This window comes from Leptodactylus fuscus, chromosome 4 (assembly GCF_031893055.1).
Source record: "Leptodactylus fuscus isolate aLepFus1 chromosome 4, aLepFus1.hap2, whole genome shotgun sequence".
Classification (NCBI taxonomy): Eukaryota; Metazoa; Chordata; class Amphibia; order Anura; family Leptodactylidae; genus Leptodactylus; species Leptodactylus fuscus.
In genome coordinates, this window is record NC_134268.1 from 41,333,783 (window position 1) to 41,349,624 (window position 15,842).

Below are 15,842 nucleotides of genomic sequence, written 5' to 3' on the forward strand. Positions count from 1 at the left end.
TTGTCTGACTGGGAATTCAAAGAATATATTGGGGTTATAAATACCCTCATTTCTTGCTACTGCCATATAGTGCCATTGTCTGACTGGGAATTCAAAGAATATATTGGGGTTACGTGCACCCACAATTTTTACTACTGGTATACAGTGCCATTGTCTGACTGGGAATTCAAAGAGTATATTGGGAATACAAATACCCTCATTTCTTGCTACTGCCATATAGTGCCAGTGTCTGTCTGGTAATTCAAAGAATATATTGGGGTTACGTGCACCCACAATTTTTACTACTGGTATACAGTGCCATTGTCTGACTGGGAATTCAAAGAGTATATTGGGAATACAAATACCCTCAATTCTTGCTACTGCCATATAGTGCCAGTGTCTGACTGGTAATTCAAAGAATATATTGGGGTTACGTGCACCCACAATTTTTACTACTGGTATACAGTGCCATTGTCTGACTGGGAATTCAAAGAGTATATTGGGAATACAAATACCCTCATTTCTTGCTACTATGCCATATAGTGCCAGTTTCTGACTGGTAATTCAAAGAATATATTGGGGTTACGTGCACCCACAATTTTTACTACTGGTATACAGTGCCATTGTCTGACTGGGAATTCAAAGAGTATATTGGGAATACAAATACCCTCATTTCTTGCTACTGCCATATAGTGCCAGTGTCTGACTGGTAATTCAAAGAATATATTGGGGGTTACGTGCACCCACAATTTTTACTACTGGTATACAGTGCCATTGTCTGACTGGGAATTCAAAGAGTATATTGGGAATACAAATACCCTCATTTCTTGCTACTGCCATATAGTGCCAGTTTCTGACTGGTAATTCAAAGAATATATTGGGGGTTACGTGCACCCACAATTTTTACTACTGGTATACAGTGCCATTGTCTGACTGGGAATTCAAAGAGTATATTGGGGAATACAAATACCCTCATTTCTTGCTACTGCCATATAGTGCCAGTGTCTGACTGGTAATTCAAAGAATATATTGGGGTTACGTGCACCCACAATTTTTACTACTGGTATACAGTGCCATTGTCTGACTGGGAATTCAAAGAGTATATTGGGAATACAAATACCCTCATTTCTTGCTACTGCCATATAGTGCCAGTTTCTGACTGGTAATTCAAAGAATATATTGGGGGTTACGTGCACCCACAATTTTTACTACTGGTATACAGTGCCATTGTCTGACTGGGAATTCAAAGAATATATTGGGGTTACGTGCACCCACAATTTTTACTACTGGTATACAGTGCCATTGTCTGACTGGGAATTCAAAGAATATATTGGGGTTATAAATACCCTCATTTCTTGCTACTGCCATATAGTGCCATTGTCTGACTGGGAATTCAAAGAATATATTGGGGTTACGTGCACCCACAATTTTTACTACTGGTATACAGTGCCATTGTCTGACTGGGAATTCAAAGAATATATTAGGGTTACGTGCACCCACAATTTTTACTACTGGTATACAGTGCCATTGTCTGACTGGGAATTCAAAGAATATATTGGGGTTATAAATACCCTCATTTCTTGCTACTGCCATATAGTGCCATTGTCTGACTGGGAATTCAAAGAATATATTGGGGTTACGTGCACCCACAATTTTTACTACTGGTATACAGTGCCATTGTCTGACTGGGAATTCAAAGAGTATATTGGGAATACAAATACCCTCATTTCTTGCTACTGCCATATAGTGCCAGTGTCTGTCTGGTAATTCAAAGAATATATTGGGGTTACGTGCACCCACAATTTTTACTACTGGTATACAGTGCCATTGTCTGACTGGGAATTCAAAGAGTATATTGGGAATACAAATACCCTCATTTCTTGCTACTGCCATATAGTGCCAGTGTCTGACTGGTAATTCAAAGAATATATTGGGGTTACGTGCACCCACAATTTTTACTACTGGTATACAGTGCCATTGTCTGACTGGGAATTCAAAGAGTATATTGGGAATACAAATACCCTCATTTCTTGCTACTGCCATATAGTGCCAGATTCTGACTGGTAATTCAAAGAATATATTGGGGGTTACGTGCACCCACAATTTTTACCACTGGTATACAGTGCCATTGTCTGACTGGGAATTCAAAGAATATATTGGGGTTATAAATACCCTCATTTCTTGCTACTGCCATATAGTGCCATTGTCTGACTGGGAATTCAAAGAATATATTGGGGTTACGTGCACCCACAATTTTTACTACTAGTATACAGTGCCATTGTCTGACTGGGAATTCAAAGAGTATATTGGGAATACAAATACCCTCATTTCTTGCTACTGCCATATAGTGCCAGTTTCTGACTGGTAATTCAAAGAATATATTGGGGTTACGTGCACCCACAATTTTTACTACTGGTATACAGTGCCATTGTCTGACTGGGAATTCAAAGAATATATTGGGGTTACGTGCACCCACAATTTTTACTACTGGTATACAGTGCCATTGTCTGACTGGGAATTCAAAGAGTATATTGGGAATACAAATACCCTCATTTCTTGCTACTGCCATATAGTGCCAGTTTCTGACTGGGAATTCAAAGAATATATTGGGGTTACGTGCACCCCACAATTTTTACTACTGGTATACAGTGCCATTGTCTGACTGGGAATTCAAAGAGTATATTGGGAATACAAATACCCTCATTTCTTGCTACTGCCATATAGTGCCAGTGTCTGACTGGTAATTCAAAGAATATATTGGGGTTACGTGCACCCACAATTTTTACTACTGGTATACAGTGCCATTGTCTGACTGGGAATTCAAAGAGTATATTGGGAATACAAATACCCTCATTTCTTGCTACTGCCATATAGTGCCAGTTTCTGACTGGGAATTCAAAGAATAATATTGGGGTTACGTGCACCCACAATTTTTTACTACTGGTATACAGTGCCATTGTCTGACTGGGAATTCAAAGGAATGATATTGGGGTTACGTGCACCCACAATTTTTACTACTGGTATACAGTGCCATTGTCTGACTGGGAATTCAAAGAGTATATTGGGAATACAAATACCCCTCATTTCTTGCTACTGCCATATAGTGCCAGTGTCTGACTGGTAATTCAAAGAATATATTGGGGTTACGTGCACCCACAATTTTTACTACTGGTATACAGTGCCATTGTCTGACTGGGAATTCAAAGAATATATTGGGGTTATAAATACCCTCATTTCTTGCTACTGCCATATAGTGCCAGTTTCTGACTGGTAATTCAAAGAATATATTGGGGTTACGTGCACCCACAATTTTTACTACTGGTATACAGTGCCATTGTCTGACTGGGAATTCAAAGAATATATTGGGGGTTACGTGCACCCACAATTTTTACTACTGGTATACAGTGCCATTGTCTGACTGGGAATTCAAAGAATATATTGGGGTTATAAATACCCTCATTTCTTGCTACTGCCATATAGTGCCATTGTCTGACTGGGAATTCAAAGAATATATTGGGGTTACGTGCACCCACAATTTTTACTACTGGTATACAGTGCCATTGTCTGACTGGGAATTCAAAGAATATATTGGGGTTATAAATACCCTCATTTCTTGCTACTGCCATATAGTGCCATTGTCTGACTGGGAATTCAAAGAATATATTGGGGTTACGTGCACCCACAATTTTTACTACTGGTATACAGTGCCATTGTCTGACTGGGAATTCAAAGAGTATATTGGGAATACAAATACCCTCATTTCTTGCTACTGCCATATAGTGCCAGTTTCTGACTTGTAATTCAAAGAATATATTGGGGTTACGTGCACCCACAATTTTTACTACTGGTATACAGTGCCATTGTCTGACTGGGAATTCAAAGAATATATTAGGGTTACGTGCACCCACAATTTTTACTACTGTATACAGTGCCATTGTCTGACTGGGAATTCAAAGAGTATATTGGGAATACAAATACCCTCATTTCTTGCTACTGCCATATAGTGCCAGTGTCTGACTGCGTAATTCAAAGAATATATTGGGGTTACGTGCACCCACAATTTTTACTACTGGTATACAGTGCCATTGTCTGACTGGGAATTCAAAGAATATATTGGGGTTACGTGCACCCACAATTTTTACTACTGGTATACAGTGCCATTGTCTGACTGGGAATTCAAAGAATATATTGGGGGTTATAAATACCCTCATTTCTTGCTACTGCCATATAGTGCCATTGTCTGACTGGGAATTCAAAGAATATATTGGGGTTACGTGCACCCACAATTTTTACTACTGGTATACAGTGCCATTGTCTGACTGGGAATTCAAAGAGTATATTGGGAATACAAATACCCTCATTTCTTGCTACTGCCATATAGTGCCAGTGTCTGACTGGTAATTCAAAGAATATATTGGGGTTACGTGCACCCACAATTTTTACTACTGGTATAACAGTGCCATTGTCTGACTGGGAATTCAAAGAGTATATTGGGAATACAAATACCCTCATTTCTTGCTACTGCCATATAGTGCCAGTTTCTGACTGGGAATTCAAAGAATATATTGGGGTTACGTGCACCCACAATTTTTACTACTGGTATACAGTGCCATTGTCTGACTGGGAATTCAAAGAATATATTGGGGTTACGTGCACCCACAATTTTTACTACTGGTATACAGTGCCATTGTCTGACTGGGAATTCAAAGAATATATTGGGGTTACGTGCACCCACAATTTTTACTACTGGTATACAGTGCCATTGTCTGACTGGGAATTCAAAGAATATATTGGGGTTATAAATACCCTCATTTCTTGCTACTGCCATATAGTGCCAGTTTCTGACTGGTAATTCAAAGAATATATTGGGGTTACGTGCACCCACAATTTTTACTACTGGTATACAGTGCCAATTTCTAACTAGGAATTCAAAATGCGCAAGGCTCCCCGGAAAGGGACGTGGACGAGGCCGTGGGCGAGGTCGGGGGAATGGTTCTGGGGGAGCAAGGGTAGCAGTGAAGCCACAGGGCGTCCCGTGCCTACTCCTGTGGGGGCAGCAAGCATTGCGCCACTCCACAGTGCCAGGGTTGCTTGCCACATTAACTAAACTGCAGGGTACAAACCTTAGTAGGCCCGAGAACCAGGAACAGGTCTTGCAATGGCTGTCAGAGAACGCTTACAGCACATTGTCCAGCAGCCAGTCAGACTCTGCCTCCTCTCCTCCTATTACCCAACAGTCTTGTCTTCCTTCCTCCCAAAATCCGAAGCTTTACAGAACAATAACCCAAACTGTCCCTGCTCCCCAGAGCTGTTCTCCGCTCCTTTCATTGTCCCTCAACCTGCCTCTCCACGTCACGATTCCACGAACCTAACAGAGGAGCATCTGTGTCCAGATGCTCAAACACTAGAGTCTCCTCCATCTCCGTTCGATTTGGTGGTGGATGACCAGCAACCCACCCTCATCGACGATGATGTGACGCAGTTGCCGTCAGGGCATCCAGTTGACCGGCGCATTGTGCGGGAGGAGGAGATGAGACAGGAGTTGGAAGAGGAAGTGGTGGATGATGAGTACACTGACCCGACCTGGACAGGGGGGATGTCAAGCGGGGAAAGTAGTGTGGATGTTGAGGCAGGTGCAGCACCAAAAAGGGTAGCTAGAGGCAGAAGGCAGAGGTCAGCAGCTTAGGCGAAGCCAGGCCACACCCGGAATCTCCCAAGATGTTCCAGTTCGTACCCAGCCCCGAAAAACTCCCACCTCGAGGGCACGTTTCTCGAAGGTGTGGAGTTTTTTCAAGGAATGCGCCGAGGACAGATATAGTGTTGTCTGCACAATTTGCCTCTCGAAATTGATTAGGGGGCTCTGAGAAGAGCAACCTGTCCACCACTTCAATGCGCCGTCATTTGGAATCCAAGCACTGGAATCAGTGGCAGGCAGCAACGGCAGGACAAAGGCCGCCTGCCGTTCACGCCACTGCCACTGCCTGCCTCTGCCACTGCCTCTGCCACTGCCACTGCTGACTGTGCTGGCGATGCACTCCAGAGGACGAGCCAGGACACCACTTCATCTGCCTCCGCCACTTTGTTGACTTCTACCTCATCCTCCCCCTGGTCCTGTCTTATCTCCTTCTCCTGCACCATCAAAGGCACCATCAGGCGTTTCTTTACAACAACCCACCATCTCTCAGACATTGGAGCGGCGGCAGAAATACACTGCTAACCACCCACACGCGCAAGCCTTGAACGCCAACATCGCTAAAACTGCTGGCCCAGGAGATGTTGGCGTTCCGGCTTGTTGAAACTCCCGCCTTCCTGGACTGATGGCAACTGCGGCACCTCGCTATGCCGTCCCTAGCCGTCACTACTTCTCCCGGTGTGCCGTCCCTGCCTTGCACCAGCACGTGTCACTCAACATCAGGCGGGCCCTTAGTTCCGCGCTTTGCACAAAGGTCCACTTGACCACCGACAGCGTGGACAAGTGCATGCGGGACAGGGACGCTACATTTCACTGACGGCACACTGGGTGAATGTAGTTGAGGCTGGGACTGCTTCCCAAACTGGCCCGGTGTACCTCGTCTCCCCGCCTAACATTCCATGGCAGGGACACGAGAAGAACACCCCCCCTCCTCCTCCTCTACCGCCCTCCTCCTCCGCCACCGCCTCCTCCTCCGCCACCGCCTCCTCCTCCGCTGTTAGATTGACCCCAGCTACGAGTTGGAAACGTTGCAGTACTGGCGTTGGTAGACGTCAGCAGGCTGTGCTGAAGCTGATCAGCTTGGGGGACAGACAGCACACTGCCTCCGAGGTGAGGGATGCCCTCCTCGATGAGAACGGCAATATGGTTTGAGCCGCTGCCACCTGGGCCCAGGCATGGTCGTTTGTGATAACGGCCGGAACCTGGTAGCAGCTCTGGAGCTTGCCGGACTCCAACATGTTCCATGCCTGGCCCACGTCTTCAACCTAGTGGTGCAACGTTTCCTAAAGAGCTACCCCAATGTTCCAGAGCTACTGGTGAAAGTGCGGCGCATGTGCGCCCACTTTCGCAAGTCGACAGTAGCCGCTGCTAGCTTAAAATCTCTCCAGCAACGCCTGCATGTGCCACAACACCGGCTTTTGTGCGACGTCCCCCAACCACGCTGGAACTCAACGTTTCAGATGTTGAATAGAGTGGTTGAGCAGCAGAGACCTTTGATGGAATACCAGCTACACAAACCCTATGGGTTGCCACAAAGTCAGCTGCCTCAGTTTCACATCCATGAGTGGCCATGGATGAGAGACCTTTGTGACATCCTACGGGATTTGAGGAGTCCACAAGGAGGGTGAGCTCTGAGGATGCGATGGTGAGCCTTACAATCCCGCTCTTGTGTGTTCTGAGAGAATCCCTGATTGACATCAGGGATAACTCAGATCACACAGAGGAGTTAGGGATAGCGATCCGATCCGTCACAGCTGGAGAGTAGGTCCACACATCTGTCCGCTTCACTGCGTTTAATGGAGGAGGAGGAGGAGGAGGAGGAAGAAGAGTTGTCCGATGATGTGATGGTGATACAGGAGGCTTCCGGGCAACTTCGAATCGTCCCATTGTTGCAGCGCGGATGGGTAGACATGGAGGATGAGGAGGAAATGGAGATTGAACTTTCCGGTGGGGCCAGAGGAGTCATGCCAACTAACACTGTGGCAGACATGGCTGAGTTCATGTTGGGGGTGCTTTACAACCGACAAGCGTATTGTCAAAATCATGGAGGACAACCAGTACTGGGATCTTTGCTATCCTTGACCCCCGGTATAAAAACAACATCTCGTCTTTTATTCCGGTAGAAAGGCAATTGGTGCAGAATATGATGGAGATGTTTCCAGCATGTGACGTTGGCGGCAGGGAGGGCAGTTCCTCCAGTAGGCAACCAAGTTCTCACCGGTCCACACAAACGAGGGGCACACTGTCTAAGGTCTGGGACACCTTGATGGCACCCCCTCGCCAAAGTGCCGCCACGGAGGGTCCTAGTGTCACCAGGCGTGAGAAGTATAGGCGCATGTTGCGGGAATACCTTTCCGACCACAGCCCTGTCCCTCTCCGACCCCTCTGCGCCCTACACGTATTGGGTGTCGAAGTTGGACCTGTGGCTTGAACTTGCCCTATATGCCTTGGAGGTGCTGTCCTGTCCTGCCGCCAGCGTCCTATCTGAGAGGGTGTTCAGTGCAGCCGGTGGCATCATCACTGACAAGCGCACCCGTCTGTCAGCTGAGAGTGCCGACCGGCTCACTTTGATAAAAATGAACCACCACTGGGTAGAGCCGTCATTTTTGTGCCCACCTGTGTAAAGCACCCCAACATGAAACTCCATGTCTGTACTCAACCTCTCCAATTCCTCCGCATCCTCATACTCATCCACCATAAGCGTTGCACAATTCTGCTAATACTAGGCTCCCTCCACCCTGATTTCCCCCAACTCTGCTGGTTAGAGGCTCCCTCCACCCTGATTTCCACCAACTCTGCTGGTTAGAGGCTCCCTCCACCATGAATTTGCCCAAACTGGGCTGTTTAGAGGCTCCCTCCACCATGAATTGGTCCAAACTGGGTTTTTTAGAGGCTCCCTCCACCATTAATTGGTCCAAACTGGGCTGGTTAGAGGCTCCCTCCACCATTAATTGGTCCAAACTGGGCTGGTTAGAGGCTCCCTCCACCATGAATTTGCCCAAACTGGGCTGTTTAGAGGCTCCCTCCACCATGAATTTGCCCAAACTGGGCTGTTTAGAGGCTCCCTCCACCATGAATTGGTCCAAACTGGGCTGGTTAGAGGCTCCCTCCACCATTAATTGGTCCAAACTGGGCTGGTTAGAGGCTCCCTCCACCTTTAATTGGTCCAAACTGGGCTGGTTAGAGGCTCCCTCCACCATGAATTGGTCCAAACTGGGTTTTTAGAGGCTCCCTCCACCATGAATTGGTCCAAACTTGGCTGTTTAGAGGCTCCCTCCACCATGAATTGGTCCAAACTGGGCTGGTTAGAGGCTCCCTCCACCATTAATTGGTCCAAACTGGGCTGGTTAGAGGCTCCCTCCACCATGAATTTGCCCAAACTGGGCTGTTTAGAGGCTCCCTCCACCATGAATTTGCCCAAACTGGGCTGTTTAGAGGCTCCCTCCACCATGAATTGGTCCAAACTGGGTTTTTTAGAGGCTCCCTCCACCATGAATTGGTCCAAACTGGGCTGGTTAGAGGCTCCCTCCACCATTAATTGGTCCAAACTGGGGTGGTTAGAGGCTCCCTCCACCATTAATTGGTCCAAACTGGGCTGGTTAGAGGCTCCCTCCACCATTAATTGGTCCAAACTGGGCTGGTTAGAGGCTCCCTCCACCATTAATTGGTCCAAACTGGGCTGGTTAGAGGCTCCCTCCACCATGAATTGGTCCAAACTGGGTTTTTTAGAGGCTCCCTCCACCATGAATTGGTCCAAACTGGGCTGGTTAGAGGCTCCCTCCACCATTAATTGGTCCAAACTGGGCTGGTTAGAGGCTCCCTCCACCATTAATTGGTCCAAACTGGGCTGGTTAGAGGCTCCCTCCACCATTAATTGGTCCAAACTGGGCTGGTTAGAGGCTCCCCTCCACCATGAATTGGTCCAAACTGGGCTGGTTAGAGGCTCCCTCTACCATGAATTTGCCCAAACTGGGCTGTTTAGAGGCTCCCTCCACCATGAATTTGCCCAAACTGGGCTGTTTAGAGGCTCCCTCCACCATGAATTGGTCCAAACTGGGTTTTTTAGAGGCTCCCTCCACCATGAATTGGTCCAAACTGGGCTGGTTAGAGGCTCCCTCCACCATTAATTGGTCCAAACTGGGGTGGTTAGAGGCTCCCTCCACCATTAATTGGTCCAAACTGGGCTGGTTAGAGGCTCCCTCCACCATTAATTGGTCCAAACTGGGCTGGTTAGAGGCTCCCTCCACCATTAATTGGTCCAAACTGGGCTGTTTAGAGGCTCCCTCCACCATTAATTGGTCCAAACTGGGCTGTTTAGAGGCTCCCTCCACCATGAATTGGTCCAAACTGGGTTTTTTAGAGGCTCCCTCCACCATGAATTTGCCCAAACTGGGCTGGTTAGAGGCTCCCTCCACCATGAATTGGTCCAAGCTGGGTTTTTTAGAGGCTCCCTCCACCATGAATTTGCCCAAACTGGGCTGGTTAGAGGCTCCCTCCACCATGAATTGGTCCAAGCTGGGTTTTTTAGAGGCTCCCTCCACCATGAATTTGCCCAAACTGGGCTGGTTAGAGGCTCCCTCCACCATGAATTGGTCCAAACTGGGCTGGTTAGAGGCTCCCTCCACCATGAATTTGCCCAAACTGGGCTGTTTAGAGGCTCCCTCCACCATTAATTGGTCCAAACTGGGCTGGTTAGAGGCTTCCTCCACCATGAATTTGCCCAAACTGGGCTGTTTAGAGGCTCCCTCCACCATGAATTGGTCCAAACTGGGTTTTTTAGAGGCTCCCTCCACCATGAATTTGCCCAAACTGGGCTGTTTAGAGGCTCCCTCCACCATGAATTGGTCCAAACTGGGCTGGTTAGAGGCTCCCTCCACCATGAATTGGTCCAAACTGGGCTGGTTAGAGGCTCCCTCCACCATTAATTGGTCCAAACTGGGCTGGTTAGAGGCTCCCTCCACCATGAATTGGTCCAAACTGGGTTTTTTAGAGGCTCCCTCCACCATGAATTGGTCCAAACTGGCTGGTTAGAGGCTCCCTCCACCATTAATTGGTCCAAACTGGGCTGGTTAGAGGCTCCCTCCACCATTAATTGGTCCAAACTGGGCTGGTTAGAGGCTCCCTCCACCATGAATTGGTCCAAACTGGGTTTTTTAGAGGCTCCCTCCACCATGAATTGGTCCAAACTTGGCTGTTTAGAGGCTCCCTCCACCATGAATTGGTCCAAACTGGGCTGGTTAGAGGCTCCCTCCACCATTAATTGGTCCAAACTGGGCTGGTTAGAGGCTCCCTCCACCATGAATTTGCCCAAACTGGGCTGTTTAGAGGCTCCCTCCACCATGAATTTGCCCAAACTGGGCTGTTTAGAGGCTCCCTCCACCATGAATTGGTCCAAACTGGGTTTTTTAGAGGCTCCCTCCACCATGAATTGGTCCAAACTGGGCTGGTTAGAGGCTCCCTCCACCATTAATTGGTCCAAACTGGGGTGGTTAGAGGCTCCCTCCACCATTAATTGGTCCAAACTGGGCTGGTTAGAGGCTCCCTCCACCATTAATTGGTCCAAACTGGGCTGGTTAGAGGCTCCCTCCACCATTAATTGGTCCAAACTGGGCTGTTTAGAGGCTCCCTCCACCATTAATTGGTCCAAACTGGGCTGTTTAGAGGCTCCCTCCACCATGAATTGGTCCAAACTGGGTTTTTTAGAGGCTCCCTCCACCATGAATTTGCCCAAACTGGGCTGGTTAGAGGCTCCCTCCACCATGAATTGGTCCAAGCTGGGTTTTTTAGAGGCTCCCTCCACCATGAATTTGCCCAAACTGGGCTGGTTAGAGGCTCCCTCCACCATGAATTGGTCCAAGCTGGGTTTTTTAGAGGCTCCCTCCACCATGAATTTGCCCAAACTGGGCTGGTTAGAGGCTCCCTCCACCATGAATTGGTCCAAACTGGGCTGGTTAGAGGCTCCCTCCACCATGAATTTGCCCAAACTGGGCTGTTTAGAGGCTCCCTCCACCATTAATTGGTCCAAACTGGGCTGGTTAGAGGCTTCCTCCACCATGAATTTGCCCAAACTGGGCTGTTTAGAGGCTCCCTCCAGCATGAATTGGTCCAAACTGGGTTTTTTAGAGGCTCCCTCCACCATGAATTTGCCCAAACTGGGCTGTTTAGAGGCTCCCTCCACCATGAATTGGTCCAAACTGGGCTGGTTAGAGGCTCCCTCCACCATGAATTGGTCCAAACTGGGCTGGTTAGAGGCTCCCTCCACCATTAATTGGTCCAAACTGGGCTGGTTAGAGGCTCCCTCCACCATGAATTGGTCCAAACTGGGTTTTTTAGAGGCTCCCTCCACCATGAATTTGCCCAAACTGGGCTGTTTAGAGGCTCCCTCCACCATGAATTGGTCCAAACTGGGCTGGTTAGAGGCTCCCTCCACCATTAATTGGTCCAAACTGGGCTGGTTAGAGGCTCCCTCCACCATGAATTGGTCCAAACTGGGCTGGTTAGAGGCTCCCTCCACCATGAATTTGCCCAAACTGGGCTGTTTAGAGGCTCCCTCCACCATTAATTGGTCCAAACTGGGCTGGTTAGAGGCTCCCTCCACCATGAATTTGCCCAAACTGGGCTGTTTAGAGGCTCCCTCCACCATGAATTGGTCCAAACTGGGTTTTTTAGAGGCTCCCTCCACCATTAATTGGTCCAAACTGGGCTGGTTAGAGGCTCCCTCCACCATGAATTGGTCCAAACTGGGCTGGTTAGAGGCTCCCTCCACCATGAATTTGCCCAAACTGGGCTGTTTAGAGGCTCCCTCCACCATTAATTGGTCCAAACTGGGCTGGTTAGAGGCTCCCTCCACCATGAATTTGCCCAAACTGGGCTGTTTAGAGGCTCCCTCCACCATGAATTGGTCCAAACTGGGTTTTTTAGAGGCTCCCTCCACCATGAATTGGTCCAAACTGGGCTGGTTAGAGGCTCCCTCCACCATGAATTTCCCAAAACTTGGCTGTTTAGAGGCTCCCTCCACCATGAATTGGTCCAAACTGGGCTGGTTAGAGGCTCCCTCCACCATGAATTTCCCAAAACTTGGCTGTTTAGAGGCTCCCTCCACCATGAATTGGTCCAAACTGGGCTGGTTAGAGGCTCCCTCCACCATTAATTGGTCCAAACTGGGCTGGTTAGAGGCTCCCTCCACCATGAATTGGTCCAAACTGGGGTTTTTAGAGGCTCCCTCCACCATGAATTTGCCCAAACTGGGGTGTTTAGAGGCTCCCTCCACCATGAATTTGCCTAAACTCTGCTGGTTAGAGGCTCAATCCACCCTGATTTTCAAAACAAATGTTGGTGCCAACCTCAACTTACTACAAGGGCCAAATTCACTGCTGGTGACAAGCTCTCCTCACTGCAAGTGCCAAATACACATGTTTCAAGGTGTTTTCCTACTGTCAGAGAGGTGGTATTGAGTGTGTAAAGTGTGTAGTTGTTAGGCTGTGATGTTGGGGTAATAGAGGGTCTTTGGTGTGTTAGATGCCCCCAGACATGCTTCCCCTGCTGTCCCAGTGTCATTCCAGAGGTGTTGGCATCATTTCCTGGGGTGTCATAGTGGACTTGGTGACCCTCCAGACACGGATTTGGGTTTCCCCCTTAACGAGTATCTGTTCCCCATAGACTATAATGGGGTTCGAAACCCGTTCGAACACACGAACATTGAGCGGCTGTTCGAATCGAATTTCGAACCTCGAACATTTTAGTGTTCACTCATCTCTACTGCTTTTCAGTCGGCTTCTCTTTTCCTAGGGTGCGTTGCCTGCAAAGATGTTCAGCCTGTGTTGCCCTGTAAATTGGTCTGCAGGTTACTAGCTATGGCCTCCAAACCGGCGCGAGGCCCAGATGCTATGGAAATGAAGCCTGCTATTATTAAAAGTAAAAAGCCACAACGCTGGTGGCCACCACGCCCGCTGCGGCTGCATCTGCTAAGAGTGATAGCGGTACGAATGAGAATACTAGGATTTTGCAAAGACTAAAGAGTGCAAGAGAGAAAGCGAATGTAAAAGAAGCAAGTGTGCAGTGTAAAAAGTGAATGTAAAAATGGCATAGAGGAGAGTTACCCCCTGCTGGTGGAAGTGAGGAAAAACAAAAGCCTACAGCACCTGGTATTCCCAGGCGGTCTCCCATCCAAGTACTAACCAGGCCCGACCCTGCTTAGCTTCCGAGATCAGACGAGATCGGGCGTGTTCAGGGTGGTGTGGCCGTAGGCAGAGACAGGCCTTTCACTTACTCCTCTTCTACTTTGCAGCCCGGCTGCCGGCAGCTCTTTGCACTACTCCACGCTAGGCCTTTTTCTTCACTTTTTGCCTTCTCTTAAGGGAACTTCATATTCCAGCAGGAGCAGTGCAAGGGCTGGGGGCGGCCCTTATACCCACAGGTGTGTTTCAGCAACCAGTCACAGGCTGCAGCCGCCCTCTTTCAAAAGGGCTGGGCGCAGGGTCTGCGCAGGGCTAAGAAACCATCCCGGGGGTGAAAGAAAGAGCAAGCTGGGCCGGAGCCCGTTGTCCAGGAGTCAGCTAAGGAAGAAGGTGAGATGGTTGCCCGTGCCTGGAAGCGAAGCTGCTTTTCAGTCGGCTTCTCTTTTCCTAGGGCGTGTTGCCTGCAAAGATGTTCAGCCTGTGTTGCTCTGTAAATTGGTCTGCAGGTTACTAGCTATGGCCTCCAGCCCGGCGGGAGGCCCAGATGCTATGGAAATGAAGCCTGCTATTATTAAAAGTAAAAAGCCACAACGCAGGTGGCCACCACGCCCGCTGCGGCTGAGACTGCTAAGAGTGATAGCGGTACGAATGAGAATACTAGGATTTTGCAAGGACTAAAGAGTGCAAGAGAGAAAGCGAATGTAAAAGAAGCAAGTGTACAGTGTAAAAAGTGAATGTAAAAATGGCATAGAGGAGAGTGACCCCCTGCTGGTGGAAGTGAGGAAAGGCAAAAGCCTACAGCACCTGGTATTCCCAGGCGGTCTCCCATCCAAGTACTAACCAGGCCCGACCCTGCTTAGCTTCCAAGATCAGGCGTGTTCTGGGTGGTGTGGCCGTAGGCAGAGACAGGCCTCTCACTTACTCCTCTTCTACTTTGCAGCCTGGCTGCCGGCAGCTCTTTGCACTACTCCACGCTAGGCCTTTTTCTTCACTTTTTGCCTTCTCTTAAGGGAACTTCATATTCCAGCAGGAGCAGTACAAGGTCTGGGGGCGGCCCTTATACCCACAGGTGTGGTTCAGCAACCAGTCACAGGCCGCAGCCGCCCTCTTTCAAAAGGGCTGGGTGCAGGGTCTGCGCAGGGCTAAGAAACCATCCCGGGGGTGAAAGAAAGAGCAAGCTGGGCCGGAGCCCGTTGTCCAGGAGTTGGCTAAGGAAGAAGGTGAGATGGTTGCCCGTGCCTGGAAGCGAAGCTGCTTTCAGTCGGCTTCTCTTTTCCTAGGGCGCGTTGCCTACAAAGATGTTCAGCTTGTGTTGCCCTGTAAATTGGTCTGCAGGTTACTAGCTATGGCCTCCAGCCCGGCGGGAGGCCCAGATGCTATGGAAATGAAGCCTGCAATTATTAAAAGTAAAAATCCACAACGCTGGTGGCCACCACGCCCGCTGCGGCCGCGGCTGTGATAGCGGTACGAATGAGAATACTAGGATTTTGCAAGGACTAAAGAGTGCAAGAGTGAAAGCGAATGTAAAAGAAGCAAGTGTGCAGTGTAAAAAGTGAATGTAAAAATGGCATACAGGAGAGTGACCCCCTGCTGGTGGAAGTGAGGAAAAGCAAAAGCCTACAGCACCTGGTATTCCCAGGCGGTCTCCCATCCAAGTACTAACCAGGCCCGACCCTGCTTAGCTTCCAAGATCAGACGAGATCGGGCGTGTTCTGGGTGGTGTGGCCGTAGGCAGAGACCGGCCTCTCACTTACTCCTCTTCTACTTTGCAGCCCGGCTGCCGGCAGCTCTTTGCACTACTCCACGCTAGGCCTTTTTCTTCACTTTTTGCCTTCTCTTAAGGGAACTTCATATTCCAGCAGGAGCAGTGCAAGGGCTGGGGGCGGCCCTTATACCCACAGGTGTGGTTCAGCATTCAGTCACAGGCCGCAGCCGCCCTCTTTCAAAAGGGCTGGGTGCAGGGTCTGCGCAGGGCTAAGAAACCATCCCGGGGG

The 15,842-nt window shown here is 48.8% G+C and overlaps 2 non-coding genes and 1 pseudogene across 2 annotated transcripts; all 3 read right to left on the bottom strand.

Annotated features, from left to right (window-relative positions):
• Positions 1-13,800: 13,800 nt before the first annotated feature.
• LOC142201835 (5S ribosomal RNA) lies at positions 13,801-13,919 on the bottom strand. Its single transcript, XR_012715723.1, has one exon. It is a non-coding gene; the product is annotated as a 5S ribosomal RNA (ribosomal RNA).
• Positions 13,920-14,640: 721 nt separating this feature from the next.
• Positions 14,641-14,749, bottom strand: LOC142201544 (5S ribosomal RNA; annotated as a pseudogene).
• A 713-nt stretch (positions 14,750-15,462) lies between these two features.
• Positions 15,463-15,581, bottom strand: LOC142202001 (5S ribosomal RNA). Its single transcript, XR_012715880.1, has one exon. It is a non-coding gene; the product is annotated as a 5S ribosomal RNA (ribosomal RNA).
• Positions 15,582-15,842: the final 261 nt, after the last annotated feature.